Source organism: Bos grunniens, chromosome 15 (genome assembly GCF_055505025.1).
Source record: "Bos grunniens cultivar Pamir isolate PY7600 chromosome 15, Bosgru_T2T1.0, whole genome shotgun sequence".
NCBI lineage: Eukaryota > Metazoa > Chordata > Mammalia > Artiodactyla > Bovidae > Bos > Bos grunniens.
In genome coordinates this window covers 30,053,439-30,068,875 of record NC_141179.1, presented here as the reverse complement: position 1 = coordinate 30,068,875, position 15,437 = coordinate 30,053,439, and the positions used below count along the sequence as shown (strand labels likewise).

The 15,437-nt window shown below is 50.9% G+C and overlaps 2 long non-coding RNA genes across 5 annotated transcripts; one reads left to right on the top strand and one right to left on the bottom strand.

Annotated features, from left to right (window-relative positions):
* Positions 1-8,965: 8,965 nt before the first annotated feature.
* LOC147357557 (uncharacterized) lies at positions 8,966-14,895 on the bottom strand. 4 transcript variants are annotated; one of them, XR_015141942.1, is made up of 3 exons: positions 14,021-14,772; positions 9,541-13,611; positions 8,966-9,044 (listed from the first exon to the last, which is right to left on the bottom strand). It is a non-coding gene; the product is annotated as an uncharacterized LOC147357557 (long non-coding RNA). The 4 variants fall into 4 exon arrangements; XR_015141940.1 differs by having other exon boundaries at positions 8,966-13,611; positions 14,021-14,895; XR_015141941.1 differs by having other exon boundaries at positions 8,966-9,810; positions 14,021-14,895.
* Positions 13,347-15,000, top strand: LOC147357556 (uncharacterized). The gene is made up of 3 exons (XR_015141944.1): positions 13,347-13,485; positions 14,657-14,770; positions 14,879-15,000. It is a non-coding gene; the product is annotated as an uncharacterized LOC147357556 (long non-coding RNA).
* The last annotated feature ends 437 nt before the right edge of the window (positions 15,001-15,437 follow it).

The following is a 15,437-nucleotide window of genomic DNA, read 5'->3' as shown; positions in this document are numbered from 1 at the left end:
GTTGAAGAGGGAATTCCCTGGTGGCCCAGTGGTTAAGACTTCATGCTTCCAATACAAGGGGCGCAGGTTTGATACCTGGTTGGGGAAATAAGATCTCACATTATTGTGCCGTGCTGTGCCTTGCCATGCAGCCAAAAAAAATTTTTTAATAAAGTAGAATAAAGCATGTTTAAAACATAAACTAAAGATAAAGAGAACGGAAGGTATAATTTATGGGGAGGGTCCTGGAGGAGGGAGAGAAGATGGCACTCAGAAGTGGAGGTATTAGCCTGTGGCGGTAGGAACGACACTTTCCAGCAGAGAAGAGAATAGGAGCAATGGTGCAGAGAAATCTTATACCTTTGGCGGGGGCGGTGGGGGGGGTGCAGGGGTGGGGAGAAATGGGTTGGGGAAGGCTGGGAGATGAAAGAAGAAAGCTAAGGGAGCTCCCTCCTGAATATCTCTGCTTTCCCTGGAAAGTAGAAAGCTCACTGGGGAGGGAGGTTTGGGGCCTGAAGAGCTGTTGGGGGAGAGGAAGACACAGCTACCAAGAACCCTGAGGAAGACTGTGTTTGGAGGAGACGGACAGCTGAGAGTGGGGACCACTGGTCTTCAGGGCCACGGACTGTGTTAGTCAGGGTTCTCCAGAGAAACAGAACCAACAGGATGTGTATATATAGACAGATTTATTTTAAGGAATTGGCTCATGAAGTTGTGGAGCCTTGGCAAGTTCAAAATCTGATGGGAGAGGCGGGCAGGTTGGAGACTCAGGAAAAGAGTTGCAATTTTGGAGTCCAAAGGGAGTCTTGTTGGCAGAATTCCTTCCTTCTAGTGGGGAGAGGGTGGAGGTCACCTTTGCTACATTAGAACCTTCAACCTTCACCCATATTGTGAGAGAATCTACTTTACTCAAAGTCCACTAATTTAAATGTTGCTGCTGCTGCTGCTGCTAAGTCGCGTCAGTCGTGTCCGACTCTGTGCAACCCCATAGACGGCAGCCCACCAGGCTTCCCCGTCCCTGGGATTCTCCAAGCAAGAACACTGGGGTGGGTTGCCATTTCCTTCTCCAATGCATGAAAGTGAAAAGTGAAAGTGAAGTCGTTCAGTCGTGTCCAACTTTAGCGACCCCATGGACTGCAGCCTACCAGGCTTCTCCATCCATGGGATTTTCCAGGCCAAAGTACTGGAGTGGGGTGCCATTGCCTTCTCCGAATTTAAATGTTAATCTCATCCAAAAAACACCATCACAGAAATATCCAGAATAATGGCTTGACCAAATATCTGGGCAACATGGCCCAGCCTGGTTGACACATACAATTAACCATCATACAGACCTTGACATGTTGGGAGTTTTTCAAATTACTCAACAGCTGGAATGTAGAAATGATAAAACTGTCTGGTTGTGGTGACTCAGGGTTAGGGTTTTCAAGGCATGGAAAGTTGAGGGTATTGGCAAGAGTGGCGGGATGGAGAAAAGATCTAGGCTGGTTTCAAGAAGGAGCAATAGATAGGACAGGAAAGAGGATGGAAGGATCGGGTGTTCAGTGAGGTCAAGGTAGAACAAGGCGTGGGAGAGGCGAAGGAGCAGGGCTTCGTGGACGTGGCAGGAGGTGACGTGGGGCTGAGGCGGGACTAGGTGGCGGCTGAGGAGACAGAGCCAAGGTCTTCACTGCAGCTGGATGGGATCAAAGTGTTGTGAGGCTGGCAGGGGCTGCAGACCCGGTGTCTCCAGGGTCCAGGCAGATAACAGAAGTAGTAAAACCAGGTGGGTGAGACTGGGGCCAACCGGAGAGAGTGTAGCAATACGAACTCTGTCTACTGAAAGAGTTGCTCTGGGGAAGGGGGAACATAGTATGGTAACGCCTCCGCGCTTTTTCAGGAGAAGCCATAAATCTGAATTTTTTTGTAAAATGATCATATTTTTAAATTTTAAACTACGTATATATTAGGAAAATGCATTTTGTGAGCCAAACAATATATACCTCCGAGGCCAGCTTTGCCCTGGGGTCCCCAGGTTGTGTCATCTGGGACACAGGATGTTGGAAAGGTATTTGAGGCTGGGGCAGAAAGGCTGGAGGGTGTGGAAGCAACCCTTCCAGGGGTTGCTTCTAGGGGTTCAGTGCAGCCAGTGGGTGGGATCCTAGGCAGGAGGGTTTGCAGTGGAAGGAGTGGGTGCAGAGGTGAAGGAGCAACTGCCCTGCCACTTCCACAGACAGCAGGAGCCTCCAGCAGGGTTTGAGCAGGGAAGTCGCATAATTCATTCTAGTTGTAGAAAAATTACTGAAAGAGTAGGTGGAGGCTTGATTGTGGGGTAATTAAGCTTCTCCTTAGGCTGAAGGAGAGCTAATCCATACAAGAAATAATGATGGCCCGAATTAATTTATTCAATAAATGTTTATTAAATGCCTTTGCATCAGTCACTGTGCTAAGTGCTGGACATTCAGAGGTGAACAAGACATTGTGCTCCCTTAAATTATGGCCCAGTGGGAGATACTGAAGAGGCCACTACTCACTGTATCAGGGTTTTAGTGGAAGATGTAACAATAACAGCTATTATTTATTGAGTACTTACAACATGCCAGGCACTGTACTAATCCATTATGTTTATTTTCTTGTTTATCCTCATGACAACCTCTATTAATTATTGTCCTTATTTTATTTTTTATAATAGTTAAAAAATATTTATATATATGGCTGTGCCTTGTCTTACTTGCATCATGAGGAATCTTTTATTTGTGGCATGCAAACTCTTAGCTGTGGCATATGAAATCTAGTTCCCCAACCAGGGGTTGAACCAGAGCCCCCTGCACTGGGAGCGGGGAACCTTAACCACTGGACCACCAGGGAAGGCTCCCTCCTTATTTTATTAATGAGGAATCTAAGGTCAGAGAACTTAAGTGACTTGCCAGAGAGACACTTCACAGAAGGGGCCTGGGCAGTTCCAAAGGGCTTCCCAGAGGAAGTGGTGATTAAGTGAAGACCTGAAGGTTGAGTAGGAATTAGCAGTGTGAAGGCAGTGGGGGAGGAGTGGAGAGGGGAGATTGTTCTAGGCTGTTAGGGACCAAAGTTAGGGAATGGGCCCATCAGTGGGGGGCAAGGTGGGGGTGTGTTAGAGTGGATTTTGAGAGAGTCACTGGAGAAGTAACTGGGATCAGATAAAAAGTTTTGTAAGCCCCATTAAGCAATTTTAGTTTTTTAAAATATGATTTATTTTTGGCTGTGCTGGGTCTTCATTGTTGCACGTGGGCTCTCTAGTTGTGGTGAATGGGGGCTCCTCCAGTTGCGGTGCATGGGTTTCTCATTGCGGTGGTTTCTCTTGTGGAACTCTGGCCCTAGGGTGCTTGGGGTTCAGTAGTCATGGTGCATGGGCTTAGGTGCTCCAAAGTATGTGGAATCTTCCTGGACCAGAGATTGAACCCGTGTCTCCTGCACTGCAGGTGGACTGTCAACCGCTGGACCACCAGGAAAGTTCTAAGCAATTTTAATTTTTATCCTAAGGCTAAAAGGAAGCCCTTGAAAGGTTTTAACCTGGAGAGCATCATGATCAGATTTGTATCTTATAAAGATGGCTTTTGCTGCAATACAGAGATTTTGTTGGCTGAACAGCTGGGAGATATTTTGGACATCTCTGATATGCTGTGGAGATAAGATTCCAGGCAAAAGATGATAGAAGAGGAGATTTGGGGGTGATGGTTGGGCTGGGAAGGCTGTGGAGAGGGGTGAAGAACAGAGTTAATTAATGATGCTTCCCAGGTCCTGGCTGGGGCATCTGGGTGGAGGATGGCAGCGTCACTAGCTGGGCATGCGTCGGGGTGGGAGGGGCAGATTTGTGGAAAGGGGGTGGAGATCACTGAACTTGCTGAGTTGAGGTGCTGGAGGACACCCAGGTGGAGTGTATGGAAGGTGGGCGGGTGCGTTTTCTGGAGCCCCGAGGGTTGTCGGCTCAGGTGTAACAGCTGCAATCTTGGAGAGAAGGATGTGCCAAGTAAGAGGACAAGGTCAAGGAGAGAAACTAGGGAACACCAATACTATGGGCAGAGGAACAGAGGAGCCTGCAAAGGAGATTGAGTGCGTGAGTGCACGCGTGCTCCGTAGCTTCAAATGTGTCCGACTCTTGGCGACCCTATGGACTGTAGCCCGCCAGGCTCCTCTGTCCATGGGATTGTCTAGGCAAGAATACTGGAGTGGGTTGCCATTTCCTTCTCAGGGGAATCTTCCTGACCCAGGGACTGAACCTGAGTCTCTTTTGTCTCCTGCATTGGCAGGTGGATTCTTTACCTTCAGTGCCAACTGAGGAGACTGAGAAGCTTCCCAAAAGGAAAAGAGAAGAACCAGGAGAGGTATCCCAGGTACAGAAAGGAGAACATTTCTAGGAGGCATGCTCCCCATCTAGTTGGTGCTCAGCAAATAAAGAGCCATGACGTGTGCTCTTTGCATGTGGCAAGTAGGAGTCATGGGGACTGCTTCAGACTAGGGGTACTCCTGAGTGAGGGGGACTGGGCTGGGCATGAGGGTGTTGAAGGCTGGCAGGTCTGGGAGGAGTTGGGTCTGAGGCTCGGCAAAGGGCTAGTTGACCAGACAGTCTGGGGAGGGCTGGTGTGAAGGAGGACACCGAAGAGGCTTTTTCTTACCCCCCACCCTCCTTCAGTCCAAACCCTTTTGGGTCTCGAACCTGTGGGGTCAGGAGGGCCATCCTGGATGTTGGTGGCTTGTGGAAGAGATGGTGTGAAATGAAGCAACAGAAGTGCGTTGATCTAGATCAGCTTTCCCTCAGGCCTCAGGAGGAAGGAGCTTTACCCCCGCCCCCGCCCCCCTCCTCAACCTCCTCTACAGGGGTGGGGGGCAGGGACCTGGGATCTCCAGCTCAGAGACAAGCTGGAGCCATTACAGGCACACACACATTATACACACACACACACACACACACACACACTTCCTGGTTAGGGTGTGGCTCAAGCCAGCCCCCAGAGAGAGTTGTTTCAAGGTAGCCAGGTGGGCCAGAGGGCCAGAATCCCCTTGAATCCCAGGGCACCCTCCTGAGGGGGAGGGGTGGTCTTGGCAGAACTGCCCAGGCCACAGCCCCAGACTTGGCCTTCTCCCACCTCCCCAGGCCCTGTTTAATATGCGCATCAGCTACGGTGCCCTTTGCAAAACTGTTATTTGTACAGAAGCCCGAGGGAGGGGGAGGGAAGCCGCGCCCCGCTTCGCCCCCTCCAGGCACTTCACTTGCAGGGACCTGCAGTCAAATACCAGCCCCCGGTCCCTCTGGCTCACTAGCTCAGAGACTTGCAAACCGAGACCGCCGGTTCCCCGGCTCCCCACGTGGCCGCACTGGAGTTCCCCCGCAGCACTGCCGGAAATGGTCTGGCCTCTGCGCTTCCCCCACTCCCACGGTCCTCCCCGCCTCAGCCCGTCCTCCCAACCTCAGCCCTTCCTCCCGACTCCCGCAGCCCCGAGCTCAGAGCACCCCGGCGCCTCCCACTGAGCCCAGAGTCTGGCCGCTGTGGTGTATTTTCCTCCGGTTTCCCCAACTCTATCTCTCAGAACAGGATGAGAGCCCCTAACTCATCTACCCCTCCCCTCCCCAGCCCCAACAGCGCCCATCCTGCCCCGTCCAGTCCGAAGGGGGTGCAGGAAAAGCCAGGGACCTCGACACAGGTTCTACAAGGTAGGCAGAGGGCTAGGAAGGGAGGAAATGGCTTTGGAGGAGATAGGCTCCACTGTGCCCCACTCTGGCTGCTGCTTGCCAGCCTGGGGCCTTGTTCGAAGTTTCCTGCCTACCAGTGGAGGCGATCAAATCTACCTCCAAGGGCTGTGCTGCAGACGTAATGTAACAACGCCTGAGGTGCCCAACACAGTGTTTGGCACATAGTAGGTGCTTAAAACAAGTTCCCTACCCTCTCTTCACTGATGAAGAGTTAGAATGACAGAAACTAGGGTCTATGGAGCAAACTCTCCAAGAGCCTAGGAAGCCCGGGGTAGAGGGGTGCCTGGGGCCCTCCTTCACTCCTCGCTCCCCACTGGCCTCCCCACTGGCCACACAAGACCTCTGAGAAAGGCATTCCTATGGATTAAGGAGGTCTGGTGGGGAGGGCCTGAGGTGGGGACACTGTCTCTGGATCTTGAGCAACCCCCCCTCTTCACTCCCCCAACTCATAATCCAATTTATATTCCTACTCCCTCCTCTGGACCCATCACCATGGCAACAGTTTTCTCAGTTGCACTTCATCAGTTTCTCAGCAAATCTTTTTTTCTGCCCCCCTCCTTGAGTCTTGTTTTCTCTTCTATCAGTCTGCCTTTTCCTGTACCCATGGTGCTCACCTTTCCCCACTCCCCCACCTCCCCCACCCCACCCTTCAGCTTTTCTGTTTCTCTCTTGCAGCTCACTTTGTCCCTGCCTACCCCTGTGTCTACACCTTCCCCTTTGTCTTTTCCTTCTCAAGTCCAGGATTATAGCAACAAGCTAGAGTCTATTGGCTGGACAAGAGCTTGAATTCCTTCTGACATCAGGGTAGAAAAGCAGAGGGTTGTGGAGGGACACAGTTTGGGTTCCCGTGGGCTCTGGACAGAGGTCAGTGATGCGAAGGTGGATGGAAGGTCTCCTCTCTATTCAATTCTGACCAGGGGGCAGGAAATGGGAGTAGGGGCACGGGATCAGACAGTTTCTTCAGTCCCAAACAGAATCAGTGTGGCTCTGGGAGGTCCTGCATGGCACAGTTCTTGGTTCACTTCCCAACTCACCCTCAGAGACCTCACGCCATGCCTACAACACCCACTGGCATGGGGTGTGTCCCAAATACATGAATCTGGCTCTGACTTCTCTCCAGGCTTTACTCAAGTCTCTTACATCCTCGGGGTCAGAACCAGGGTATACATCTCATCATGCTTGATTCAACAACTCTAACCATGAACCTGTCTTCTGAACACCATCACCCCTCCTTACAGTACTTCCTCATCACCACCCAGTGTAAAAACATTGGTGCTACCTGTGAGTCCTCTCTCTCTGCCATCCTCCATATGTAACTAGAGTTCAAGAGGTATCAATTCTTTGTAAGAGGAGAATCTGCTTCTATCCCTGTACCCTTTCATCTAGATGACCTGAGACCAAGTGCCCAGTGAGTCATTTGGGGCTCTCCCTAGAGCCTCATTCTCTCCTGGGCCTCCTAGAAAGATAGTCTCCTCTTAGAAACCAAACCCATCTGAAACATGACTTTCTTCTCTCCTTTTTTTGTCTACCTGATTTGAGTGTGCGTGCTCAGTTATGTCTGACTCTTTGCGACCTCATGGACTGTAGCCTGCCAGGCTCCTCTGTCCATAGGATTTCCCAGCAAGAATACTGGAATGGATTGCCATTTTCTAGGGGATCTTCCCTACCCAGGGACCAAACCGACGTCTCCTACGTTGGCAGGTGAATTCTTTACCACTGAGCCATCTGGGAAAGCCTGATTTATTGAACACCCATTATGTATTAGGCTCTTCATATATGTCATTTAATTTAATCTTCACCCTAAACTATAAAGTAGGTATCATTTTACAGAAGAAGGAATTGATGCTCAGAGTGGTTAATTTGTCCAAGTTCTACAGCTAGTAAGCAATAAGGCTAGGACTCAAGTCCAGATCTGTGGAGTTCCACAGTTAGTGTTTTATTCTGTTGCTATACCTATAGTCTGCTTCCATGTCACTCTTCTACTCAAAAACTCTGTTGTGGTTCTGAGCCTTCTGACTTTCTTAATCTTCTATTAGGCTTGTGAGGTTCATTATGATCTGACCCATTCCACCTACAAGACCCTGGATCTTGCTGCTTCTCAGTATGACATGGACTGGTATCAACCAGGAACATTTGTTTGCTTTAGGACTTGCTTTCATCTCTGTCCTGTTAAATATTTTTTAGATAGTGTATATGAAAATATAGTATCACATTTCACAGAGATAAACCTCAAGGTATAGTAAACGCTTTGAAAGACAGGGTAAGGATCCAAATATCATCTCCATGCGTAGGATGGTAGGAAAACCTAACAAGATGAAATGATCAGAGATCTGTGTAAGATCTCAGCAACACACAGAGACTACACGTGTCTTAGAGGCAGTTCAGGTAAAACAGAATCGGGGGGGTTAGTAAATTCAGTCCGAGTCATCATCGTAACATGGTCACCAAAAGTGAATCCAAGTTTAAGCCATATTAATAGAGGTATAGTTTTTGGAATAAAGGAGAGGATTGATAGTCCTGCTTTACTTTAAGCAGGCCAGGTGTCATTGTGGGCATAACATTAGTGAACTGGGAATGTTTAGGCCAGAGAAAAGAAGAGTCTGAAATCATTAAAGCTTAGATATATGAAGGGCCAGGAGGTAATTCATGGACTAATGAATAGAGACCACTAGGAGATAGAATTCAGCTCAAAGGAAGGAAAAACAGATGTTCGTAAGTGGAACGGACTGTCCCATTACTAGAGATATTCATCAAGATGCTGATATACTGCTTGCTTGGGATGTTAACAGAGAGTTGAGAATCAGCAAGAATTAGAGTTAGGTAGTTGGTCTTTGACAGAGAAGGCAATGGCAACCCACTCCAGTACCTCTTGCCCGGAAAATCCCATGGATGGAGGAGCCTGGTAGGCTGCAGTCCATGGGGTCTCGAAGAGTTGGCACGACTGAGCGACTTCACTTTCACTTTTCACTTTAATGCATTGGAGAAGGAAATGGCAGCCCACTCCAGTGTTCTTGCCTGGAGAATCCCAGGGATGGCAGAGCCTGGTGGGCTGCCGTCTATGGGGTCGCACAGGGTCAGACACAACTAAAGCGACCTAGCAGCAGCAGCAGCAGCAGTTGGTCTTTGAGACCCCTTCCCACCAGGATCTGTGATTCCTCCTGCTTCAGCTCCATCTGCACCCCTCACCTCTGTGCTCCCTGGTACCTGAGGTCAGTTTCCTGTTTCTCTTCCATGTCGACCAAAGGACGAAACCAGTGCAGGTTGCATCAACCCCGCATCTTTTAATGCTTTAGCATCTTTTATTGTTCTTTAGTTGTCCCCATTTTATAAGCTTCTTTAGGGCAGGTGCCTTTATTATCTGTTACAGGATAAAAACTTATTAACCAATGACTGTTCTCAGACTCCCTCTGCCCTGCAGCCCCTCACCCCCGAGATAATTTTATCCCTCATTTGTTGTTGGAAATCTTGTCGTGGCCTGCTCAGGGCTTTTGTAACATAGAGCTGGGAGAATAGGAGGTGACAGATAAGACTAGAGAGACAGAAGACAGGTAACTTTCTTGTGTGTTAGGGAGAATCTGGGTAATGGGTGAAGGAAAAAAGGAAATAATGAAACCTGAGAGGCTAAGCTACTCTAGGAAAAAGTAAAAAGAAGGTGACTGGTGAAAGAGACAGAAAACCTTTTTGAATATAAAGAACAGAGAGAGGCAGAGAAGGGGACTGATTTTGGGTTTGCAGTGAGCAATTTAACAAGGTTTAGCAGAATAGAAGAGGAAAGGGAATTTGAACAAGATGTGCTGTAGGTTAAGAACTGGACCACCTTCAAGAGATAAAAGTAAATACTGCTCTGTGGTTACCTGAATGGGAAGGAAGTCCAAAAGGGAGGGGCTATATGTATACATATAGCTGATTCACTTTGCTGTACAGTGCTGTGCTAAGTTGCTTCAGTCCTGTCCGACTCTTCAGGACACCATGGACTGCAACTTGCCAGGCTCCTCTGTCCACGGGATTCTCCAGGCAAGAACACTGGAGTGGGTTGCCATGCCCTTCTCCAGGGGATCTTCCTGGCCCAGGGATCAAACTGGAGTCTCTTACATCTAACCTGCATTGGCAGGTGAGTTCTTTACCTGTAGTGGCACAGAAGAAACTGAAAGAACATTGTAAAGCAACTATAGTCCAATAAAAATTTAAAAAAAGAAAAAAAAAGAGATACAAGTAAAAACTGTGATTCCTTTTCAAGATTATTCTCGCTATTTTGGACCCCAGAATACACTCAGGCTACACATTTGTCACTTTCATACAACCTGGCATGGTATCAAGGTATCAGAGCCTGCATCAAGCAGCACCTAGTTTCTGCAGATAGAGCGGACATAGTCCTGGGGTTATGGGGTCCTGCAAAAAGGCAGAAAGTGAACTGAAAGTGTTAGTTGCTCAGTTGTGTCTGACTCTTTGAGACCCCATGGACTGTAGCCTTCCAGGCTCCTCCGTCCATGGGATTTTTCCAGGCAAGAATACTGGAGTGGATTGCCATTTCCTTCTCCAGGGGATCTTCCTGACCCAAGGATTCAACCCAGGTCTCCTGCATTGCAGGCAGACTCTTTACTATCTGTGCCACTGGGGAAGCCCGAAAAGGCAGAAAGGTTTAAGCTTTTACCCTACTTCAGAGTTATAGCTTTAAAAAACACATCCTAATCTGAGATTTCAAGTTACAAATGCTCCTGGAGTTAGAATTTGCTATAGGTCTCGACAGATGGTGAAAACAAGGCCCAGGGAAGTTAATCAACTTGCTCAGAGTCACAGAGCAGATTTTAGGCCTGGGAATATGCCTGGCCCAAGGCTTTGTCTACAATCCTGGGATGCCTTTTTAGATTGAGTCAGAAATCTACGTGCATGTAAATAGGGTCATGATGAGAGAGGAAAGGGTGGCTGGGAGACTGGGAGTTCTGAGTACCCCTCCCTCTGTTCAGAGCCATGTACCAGGCTCTGGGGGATGTCCAGATAAGGAGGCCAAGCCTGCCTTCCCAGATCTTATGGCCTCACAGGGAAATGAGCCAGACGCAGGAAGAAGTCCAATGGAAAGTTGGAAGCAAGTGCTGCAGTGGTGTCGTGGAAAGAGTCTGGACTGGGAGTGAGGAGACCCGGGCGCCCCTTCCAGCTGTCACTCACCAGCCATGTGATTTCAGGCCTGTCCTTTTACCACCCTCTGCCTCAGTTTCCTTACCTCTGAACATCCTATCTCTTCAAAATAAAAGCTCTGTGGTGCTACATGGGCTTCCCTAGTAGCTCAAATGGTAAAGAATCTGCCTGCAATGCAGGAAACACAGGAGATGCAGGTTCCATCCCTGGGTCAAGAAGATCCCCTGGAGAAGGGAATGGCAACCCACTCCAGTATTCTTGCCTGGAGAATCCCCATGGACAGAGGAACCTGCAGTCCATGGGATCACAAAGAGTTGGACATGCCTGAGTGAGGGAAGAGCAAATTAATGCAGCTTCATTATATTGATATTTAGGGGGTGCTGTCCCCCAGGGCTCACCCCTTCTAGCACAACCTCAGAAAGGTTCTTGCTTTGAGTTGATGACAAGAATTAAATGTTCCCAGGACTCACAACTGCCAGGCAACCTGGTAAGTGAGTAGGAGGTGACTCAAGTGGCTTTCTCTAGGCCCTGCCTCCACCAGCCTTTCCTAGGATTATGAACTCTGCCTTCTATTCCCAAGCTGGCCAGAGCCACGTGATTGTTTTTCTCTGAACAAACTAAGCCTGCTATTTAACTGCTATCTTCTTGATAAAAAAGAGCCTGGAGATAAGCGCATCCAACTCCCTTGTTTTTTGAAGAAACTAAGGTCCAGAGATGAGGCTGACTAGTCCAAGGTCATATGCTCTTGGCTTTCCAGCTAGTCTCCTTTCTTTTGGAACTTGGAGAACTTAATAGAAATGGATTGTTGGGGAATGTAGCCTTGGCGATCTCTCTCTTTTTTAAAAAAATATTTATTTATTTTTAAAATTCATTTTTATTTTTATCTGGCCTGCGTCTTTGCCACTGCGCATGTTGGCTGGTGAGCAGGGGCTACTCTGCTAGTTGCGGTGGGCGGGCTTCCCTTGTTTCAGAGCAAGGGCTCAAGAGCACTGGCTCAGGAGTTGGTGCACGGGCTTAGTTGTTCCGCTGCATGTAGTATCTTCCCAGACCAGGGATCGACAAGCAATAAAACCCATGTGCCCTGCCTTGGCCTTCAGATTCTTAACCCCTGGACCACCAGGGAAGTCCTCAATAGATATTTTTTGAACAAATAAGTAGATGTCAGAGAAGGATTCCTGGAGGAGTCAGGTATCATAGCCTCCAAGTAGAACAGGATTGTCCTTGGTTGGGTGAACTGCTTATGGGAAAGGAAGTCTTAGATAGAAGATAATGGGAAATGGGGGAGGGAAGGAAGTGAGGCAATTAGGGGGAAAAATGGAGAAAGGAACCCTTGAAGGTCACAGCCTTTGCTAACCTGGGAGGGTTTCTGGGTAGAGGGGAGGAAAGGTGTTAGCCCTGCCTGCGATAGGAAGAAATGGTTGTCAGCACCTCAAATCCATCAAGAGGCCTCCTTAATGGAGGAGAAATCTGAAGGCAACTGAGCTTGGGGGAGGGACACTGATGGGGGAATCATGTAGCTGATAGGAGTGTTGAAGCCTGGCTAGAGGTCTGCTTTTGCTGCTGGGGTCTGGAGGGAAGCAGACTGCAGGGAGTTCTGGGAAGGCCTGGGACATAGAAAAGAAGATGAGGGACAGCTTCCCTCTACTGCCCCCCTTCATTAGGCTGAGATTCTGGCAGGATAGGGTGTCTTCTATTTTTTCCTATCCTCCTCCAGGTGTCTGGGCACCTGGGACCCACAAGTAGAGTCCCTAGGGCAAACATCTGGAAGTTACTGAGGCAGCCTGATAAGTGAGGATGGCATGGCAGGGATTGTGGAAGCTCCACCAGCCTCCCCAGAGCATCCTCTGTCTCTCCGAAGGTGCTGCTCCTGCAGAAGGAGTACTCGAGCAGTCTCCAAAGTTTTCCTTCCACCAATCCCCACCTGAGTGCATCTTTTGCCAGGGACTGCTAAGCCAGGTGTAGCCACCAGGGGGCAAAAGAGCAGCCCTGAGGTCAGCGTCCCTCCGCTTCCCCACAGGCACACCTGAAGGCCAAGATGGGCGGTGCCTCACCTGGCTCTCACAGGGCGCCTGGGAGCTCCGTTAACCCCTTCCTGCCTAGACTGAGGCACTGCCTTCAGGCAGAGTCTTCCTTGCCCGAACTGGGCGCGCAAATCTGACGGCGGAGGAAGTGCTGCTTAGGAGAGGGGCTAGGGTGGAAGTGAAGTCAGGGTTTCGGCTCCTCGGGCTCTTGTCCTAGCTGGGGCTGGGGGAGGCTAGCATTCCCCGCCTCGGTTGGGTAGCTACTCCCCGCAGATGGGTGAAGGCGCCCTCTGGAATCCAAAGAGGCCCCGGGCTGCGGTCACCTGTGCGGGGCCTCGCGGGCGGGATGAGAACGCCGAGGCCACCACGGCACCCAGACTTCCGGGTTCCCTGCAGCCTTCTATCAGTCAGGGCTCTTTGCAGCAATTAGTCGGGGTGGCGGCGGGAGGGCGGCCAAAGGGAGGAGGAAGAGGCACCGAGGGTTAGGGTGGCGGGGGAGGGTAAGACAGTTAAGATTTGGCAGAAGAGCGGACTGGGTTACGCAGCTCTCAGGTGCCGGTTTTTGTGGGTCGCTTTTCGAAGATTAGGCAGCTTTCCAGGGCTCTGACAAGACCGAGTTCCAGAGACTGCGTTCTGGGCCACAAGGTGTTAAGCCGTGGGTGGGAGTGGGGTCTGGAGTCCCTCCCTCTTGCCCTCTCTCACAAGCGTCACCACCTAGGAGTCCACCGGGCTGGCGCTCAAGGAGTTAAGTCTGCCTGCAATCTGCAAAGACTGGAGCCAGGGAGGGGGAGGAAGGGGGGAAGGAGGGGGTAGAGGACAAGGGTAAGCAGACTGCAGGGAGACAGCGCCAGGAACCCCCTCCCCAGGGACCTGGCCCCTAGGCCCCCAGCCCCAAAAGAGGCCCTGCCCTCCCCGGGGTCGTGCTCTCTCCCCCGCCGCCCTGCCTCCGCCCTCCAGCTTTGTGTCCCCAGGAGGGTGGGCTGCAGAATTTCCAGCCAAGCCTTGGCTGCCTGCTCAGTTTTTCCAAACCCTCCAGTCGGGGAAGGAGGGAGCCCTGTCAGGATAAGAGTCCCTCCCCCACTGCCCCTGTCGCCCCCTTTCCCAGCCTCCCTCTCCCTGCCCCCGCACGTTTTCCAAACTCCCCCAATCCGACCCTGGTCCCTACGCCCCCAATCCCCACCTCTATTGGCTCCCAAGTTCCAAGTTCAGGTTGGAAGGGGCCAAGTGGGTCCCACAATTCTGGAGAGGCGCTGGTAACACCGTACTCCTCAGGCCAACCCTGAGACCTGCTGGGCGCCCGCCGGACTCCCAGCCTGGCGCCCGCCCCGTCCCAGGACGTGGCCCCAAAGGCCACCGGGGAGGGCGGCCCAGGGGTCTCCCGCCCCGGAGTGGAGGCGGTGCCGGGGGCGCCGGTGGAGCTGGGCGGCGGGCCCTGTGCTGCTGGTGCCAGGCCCTGGGGCAGGCTTCGAGGAGGGGCAAAGTGTTCCGAGCTCTGGCACGGCTCTGTCCAGCAGGTCTATTATATAATAATCACCATCTATCAGGAAGCCAGGCAGCTGGAGTGAGTGGAGAAGCCAGGATGCCCAGATCCGCTCCTTCTCCAGGGCTCAGGAAGGTGTCTTCATCAAGGTGGGGGGTGTGACTGCAGCCCAGAGGTGAAACCAAGTTGGGGGTCTAGGGGCAAGTGAGGGGCGCTGGGCAGTCTGAAGGCGGCCCCCACAAGCCCCGCCCCAGGAAGCTGACTGACAGTGCTCTGAGCCAATGATTGAAGTCACTGTGGGGGTTCAAAGTTAACCCTTTCTTGGATTTTTTGTAGCTTAGGGGATAGAGTCCCTTCCCAGGAACTGTTCCCCAGTTCAGAATTCCTCCCATCTGCCCGAGATCGGCGATGAGTACCAGCTGGAGGGTCCTTTCATCCTCGTCATCCCAGGTAGAAATCTCAAATAATCAATAGCCCTAACACCGCCCACCCACTACCCCCACCCCAAAAGTTAATTGCATTACAAAATGTTGTTGTGTGTACACGTTGTGGTTCCAGAAACAGACCCGCATAACGCTGGCTCACCCACACTGCACCAGGAACAGGCACTCTCACACAACGATACCCGTGCCCGAACTTCCACCGACACTCGCTGACACACCTGTGACACTCCTCGTGACATAGTGACACAGAGATATGGGAAAACAAACGGTGATTCCCCGAACTTGCCAGTAGAGGGAGCCACTCTATTCCAGCAATGGGCCACCGGCCTCTCTCCTCTCCTCCTCGCTCTCTCCAGGGTTCCACCCAGAACTCGTGGCTGCCCAGAGCTGGGGCTCCGCATCCCAACCTGGAACCTACGCTGGGGCAATGAGTCACAGCCCCACCCAAGGGAGTGCTCTACATGGCACCTCCACGGACATGCCGAATACACTGGAACTTACAGTGTGCCACAATTAACTGACCCCTTGCAACATGGCCATCATTCCCTGCTACAAACATTGTTTTCTGGACCTGCTATGAACCCACATGGTGCCAAATAGATAATCAACCCGTGTGTCTTGTCATGTATGTAAATGGGAAACTGACCCAAGTAATTGAATGGACCCTTCCTTCT